This window comes from Pleurodeles waltl, chromosome 7 (assembly GCF_031143425.1).
Source record: "Pleurodeles waltl isolate 20211129_DDA chromosome 7, aPleWal1.hap1.20221129, whole genome shotgun sequence".
In the NCBI taxonomy this organism is placed as follows: Eukaryota; Metazoa; Chordata; class Amphibia; order Caudata; family Salamandridae; genus Pleurodeles; species Pleurodeles waltl.
The window spans coordinates 1,499,287,439-1,499,293,438 of NC_090446.1; the positions used below are offsets into that span (position 1 = coordinate 1,499,287,439).

Here is a 6,000-nt window from a genome sequence, read left to right on the forward strand (position 1 = left end):
GAGGCCTTTGAAGAAAGTGCAAATAGGACAGGAAGTGCAGTGACTAGTTGCAGACTTGCTAAGGGGGATTATGTTTCCATGTGTGTGGGAAGAATAGCCAGCCCATTTAGATGTGCCAGCTGCACCATTTCATCCTGCCAAGAGTGGGCCATCAGGATATTTATGGTCCATCAGTCACACCTGAGCTCCCTTGGTGTGTGCCTGTCTGGAGGGAATGCACAAGAGGTGATGCGTCATCCACCCAAACATGTAGTCAGGGGCAGCCAGTAGGCAGTAAATATTTAAGCAAATAAACAGCAAATTTCTTAATATGACATTTTCAGCCACACAAATGAACGTTAGACTTGACCATAAGTTGTGATTTTGAATTGCGAGTCCATAGACACCAAAGTCCAAATTTTGTTTTTTCAATTGGAAATTAGACAGGCTGCTTCACGGTAACCCGGATGTTAGCTTAAGTGCAAGTTAGGCCTTGCGGTGGTGAAAGACAAGTGTAATCGTTTTTATATTACCACAGCAGGTTAAAATTACAAATACACGTCCAACTTGCCCCTGCCCTTTGATCTGTACCAGGCCCACTAAAGGGGTTACATGTGTTTTAAAAATAAAGGTTTGAACCTGGAAAGACTTAACTTGACAGATCAAAATGGAAGTTTAGAACTGCACACACAGGATCTGGAATGACAAGCAAGTCATGTTGACGTACTACTTAATTGGGATGCACAATCATTACTGTGGGCACACTAGTAGCCTTTAATTTACAAATCCAGGGCATAGGTAAGTAAAAAATTTTAGGGACTCATAAGTACATTAAATATGCCAACTGTGGGTAAGCATACATAACCATATTTTAATGCAAGAGCACATACACTTTAGCAGTGGTAAAGTGCTCAGAGGCCCGACAACAAGAAAAAGTCTGAGAAAGAAGGAAGGCCAAAATTTGGGGGTGAACCTTAAGAGAAGGATATTTGACAATAAGCAAACACAGAATACATTCCGATATTGTATTTGATTCTCATTTTTGAACCACTGTAACAATATGTCCCGCAGAAAAAAAAATAAAAAATGAGCAGATAGGATAGATGCTCGTACAAAAATACCAGTAGACTGGACTAACCAATTAACTGAAAGAAGAGATTGACTGCCCATACACACATAAACAATACATATATGCATTATTAAGTTCGGCTGCTAACTGTACATCAACTATATTATCAGGGGAGCCCTACTATATGTGAGTTATACTAAGTATGATGATGTACCTCAACTAACCAGTACCTCACACTTATGTAGTGTGGTTCACCTACATACCACAAATGTCCGTAATGCACATGAAGATCACTCTTCTTTCCATAAAACAAACATTAATGGGGCAGATGTAAGACAATACACGATCATATACATTCTCTGAAGAGTGGCTATTTCATTTGGGAACCCTGGAGAGAAGTAGTTTTGTCCCAAAGTACCGGAGATGGTAGGTTGTTGTACAACAGACCCTGTGCAAGAATAAGAATTACCGGGCACGCCTCCTGTGAATTCCAGCAGTACAGGGCTGCCCTTTCATGCCGATGATATTTGGGCTGGTGGTAGAGGGTGTTATCAAATGGATACGGGTGGGTGTGCAGATTTGAAGGTGAACAAGATGCACGGGGTGGGGGGTAATTTCCCCAGAATGCTGCTTATGTTTTATTTTTCTATTACTAGACGCAAGTGACTGGAACACTAAAGAGGTTGCAAGAGATCTTTCAGGTCTTTGTAAAGGTCTCTGGATTTAATGATATTTGGGACAAATGTTTATTGTTCACAATGGACAAGGTACTTGATCAACAATTGGCTTTAGCCCTTACAGCGGAGATGACTAAATTTAAATATCGGGGGGAGATAATTTGGTCCCTCTGCTAGCCCACTTTGACAAGAATGTAAGGCAATGGCAGTCAATGTCAATTTCTCCGCAGGTAAGTGTGGCATATTTTAAAATGCGAGCACTAACCTGCTCCAGGCATCGAAAAAACATAAAAATGTTACTAGACGCAAGTCAAGTAGCTTGAATAATCTACTCGACCAAACTGGAATATACTTGAACTGCAAATGGATCTCAGATTGAGGGTTTCTAGGCAAATATTGAATTTTACAATCGCCTTTTTGTTCATTCTCAGATATGAGTGCACCTTCAAATATGCGAGTTCAGCAGTCCTGCTGTAAAAAAAAAAAAAATCCTCTTTTGTTTGATTCAATGCACTAAATGTTTGCTCCATGTATAATAAATATAACCCACATATAGGAACACATGATCCATGCATGACTTGCCTCAGTTTAATAATAGCTTGGCCATCAGGGCAGGAGTGTTTCTCAGTTTATGTGTAAACCTTCACTGTAAATAAATATATTACCAGGGCATGATGTGGTAGCACACTGTCATTTACAGACAGTACATTTCCCAGAAATGTCCCAAAAGCTACTCATTAACCTACAACTTTAATGATAATACTATGTAGTGTATGAACAAAATTCTGTGAAAATTGGATTTCAGAAAACATTTTTCATTTGCACATTACCACGTACAGTGTTATGACTTGTTTTTAATACTAATAAAATATATATTTTTTTAATTCACACAGAAGTACAAAAAAGGGCCTTTCACAGCTACCGAAATATATTTTGAAATGTTTGCGAAGTTGACTTAGTTAAATAAATGTGTTAAGAAAAACCAGATAACAAAAGCCTCTCATTTCACTTTGGTCAGACAGTTTACCTTACAAAATCCAGGAACTCTGCAGTCACAAGGAAAATTATTTGCACTCCAAGAAGACAAACTGACTTTTGAACTCTGTCTCTGAACACAGAGAAAATGTGACAATAATAAGATTTGAAGGCATCCTAATTGCTAATTCAGTTTCTGATTGGACAGAACACCTCTTATTTGTCCACTCGCTAGAATGGACAAGTGGAATCAAAACATAGATCAAACGCATCAGATAAAACGCACCATAGCGAGTGGTAGAGTAGATTATTAGAGCCTTGTGCTTTCTCTACATTCTTCCAAACACACCCTATATATAACAGACACATTCCTTATATGGGTTGAAGCGCAGGTGTGCACCCTGTTATGCATGGGTTGGAAGCCATGGTAGGTCTGTGTTTTCTCCGGGAGTCTAAATATAGAGGCGGATAGAGCTGCAAAACATTCACAAGTATTATGAGGCTAGACAGGTTTGTGTAGTTATTCAATGTGCATATGCCCCAGTGGAAAGGCCACCATTTTGGGCTGACCACCAATATATGGCTAAATAAAGCTATCCTACTTTGGCTGTACAGGTGTAAACTGGAATTGACAGGCTGTCCAGGCAAGGAATTGGTGGATAGGACTTGGAGGAAGATAATTTTTTTTTAAAATGGCTACGTGTTCTCAATGGATCGAGAGAACACTTATGGGAGGGCTATAGGCTCCCAAAGTTGGTATCTCTGAAGGGGTTTTGTTGTTGGGACCATAGGCATCTCAACTCTGGCAGACGTGCAGAATGGAGTAATCACCTTTGCACTTCTCTGACAATCAGGCTGGCATATAAGGCGTCTACCAAGCCCCACAACTTAATGTGGTGGCTCCAGTGCGGAAGGACCACCACAGCGAGGCTGGAACGAGGCCCATAATATTTAAATATATTATAGAAGAAGCAGGGTGCATGAGAGTGGCGTATGTGGCAGTGGAAGGGGAGAGGAATACACATTGGTGGGAGAGAAAACAATATTTTGTAAAAATAAAAGGTTTCGACTACTTGCAAAACAAGAAGGGATAATGTGTGTGCATTGTTGTCTGTGTGACAAAAGTGCTGGTGAAATCACCTAAACAAAACTGTTACATTTATTAGGGGAGTGTAACACCTCAAACACCACCTGTATTTAAATGAACAGTAAACTCGTACATTGACAAAAATCCACAGGCAAATATCACATTCATACTTGCATGCCATAAAATCTTTAAATCTATATTTTTCATGGGTTTCATTGTTCAATATTTTCTCCCAAAAAAAAAAGGCACTCATAAATACACTGAATATTTTACAACTGCATACTTTCAGACCTGCCCTGCCTAAGGATCCAGACAACAAGACCCTCAGTTACTGCTGAGTGAGGAGAAAATAGGCTGTGGCGTGGACAACCAACGTGCGTCAGGCTCTTGCCCATGGTGCATGCTACATAGATGCCAACATTTCAGATAGCTGGATTTTAATACAGATAAAGTGTAGCCATTAAAAAGTCACCCATAGAATTAAATTATACAAATGTCACACATAGCAATAATAAGCGAGCGTCTTGCTGTCCCCATGATCGTTAGGCCTGCCCTGTATAATGATCACACGGGTAGCAATAACATTCATTCATTCATAGCTGTATGCCTGCGCGCCACCTAAGCAAAGGCACGCATTTTATCATCATAATCGCGCTGCCATTTATTTACTTCTCTGAAAATGCGTGAAAAGTCCCTAGCTCCGTGGTCTTCAAACTGGGAAGGGGCATGAAGTAGTCCCGGGGAGGGGGCTCACCAGGCTCTGCCCAAAAGAAGCATTACACATATAACAGTGTTTTGTTTTAAGCAGAAACATGTTATTGCACTTTTAAAAAGGTAACAGTACTTAACTTCAATGTTTAAATATGGCTAGGCATATTTAAACATTGCCACATTTTCTAAAATAATTGTGAAAATTCAGAGGGAGGGCCCAATGATTTTTATTTTTCAAAGGGGGTGTGGGGGCATTAAAAAGTTTGGAGACCACTGCCCTAGCTGCTTCTAAAAGCGCAACGGGGTAAGGAGACGAAATACAGGAACGTTAATATGCAGGAGAGCAGAGACACAAAAGAAACACCGTTAAAAAATAAAGTATTAATTATATATATATAGAGAGAGAATAAATAATAAGCACGAGTTCTGACCTTAAAGAAGGTGGAGGTAGCGCCGCTGCGACCGAAACGAGACCACCGTGAGCAGTGAGGGGAGCTGGCAAAGACAACCGTTAAAATACGCGAAGGGAGCTGGCAAAGACGACCGTTAAAATACGCGAAGGGAGCTGGCAAAGACGACCGTTAAAATACGCGAAAAATGTGAAAATGCAACAAGCAGGAGGACAGAGGTGAAAGAGAAACTCACAGTTAAAAAGGAAAGTCGTAATAATAGGCCCAAGTACTGACTGGTAGCGCCACTGAGATCGCAACAATCCCAGCGCATTGAGCCGACCGTTAGAATAGCAGAAAAATGCGAAACGCGCATGCGCGCAGCCATGCGCATGCGCTTTACAAGTGCGCTGTGAGGGGGAGCAGTTAAAGTCAAAGAAATTGACAAAAACATTATTGCGCATGCGCAAAGTTCTGCGCATGCGCATATCATCAAGTAGACCCGATTCACGAGCACATGTCTGTTCGAACTGTTGTATTCTGGGAGCTGTAGTCCTACGGGATCATCACAGGGGAAGCAAAGGGATTAACAAACAAAACAATCATTGTTTTAATGGAAGCCCGGAGGTGTAAATGGGTCCCTTAAACATGTGGTGCAACTGGTTATCTGATAGAGACAAAAGGCACAGAGAAGCAGGCTGGGCACCCTGGGGAAACTCTGCAGCCCTGCCAAGACTACCAGGTCCATGCTTGATGTGCTGCTGCAGGACAGGTTTACCACTGAATTCTGGGACTTGTAGTTTCTTTGTTTTGCAGTTTATATATAGCGCAGACTCGACCCAAAGGTATGGGAGCTCTTTACTTGAGCACCAGTTACATTACACGAGAACACATTCATTTCTTTGTAGGCACCGGGGAAAGTAAGTGATTTGCCCAGAATCATTGGATGCTGAGATAAGGCCGAAAGTCTAACCTGGTTCCTCAGCTCCAAAGTCGACAGCTCTGGCTGTTCTACCACAGCCTCACCCTATTTATTTATTCCATTATAAAACATGGCTGCAAATCCCAGAATTCAAATGAAAAAAAAACAGACGCGTGGACCTAGAAAACTTG

General features: G+C 41.1%; 1 protein-coding gene across 2 annotated transcripts in view; it reads right to left on the minus strand.

Moving 5' to 3' along the window:
* The window catches only part of LOC138246582 (uncharacterized), a 57,551-nt gene extending 52,396 nt beyond the window's left edge, over positions 1–5,155 (minus strand). For both annotated transcript variants that reach the window (XR_011194318.1, XR_011194316.1), the window contains exon 1: positions 4,930–5,155. The gene's annotated coding sequence lies outside the window, so the exon portion shown is untranslated. The remainder of the gene's footprint in view (positions 1–4,929) is intronic.
* Positions 5,156–6,000: the final 845 nt, after the last annotated feature.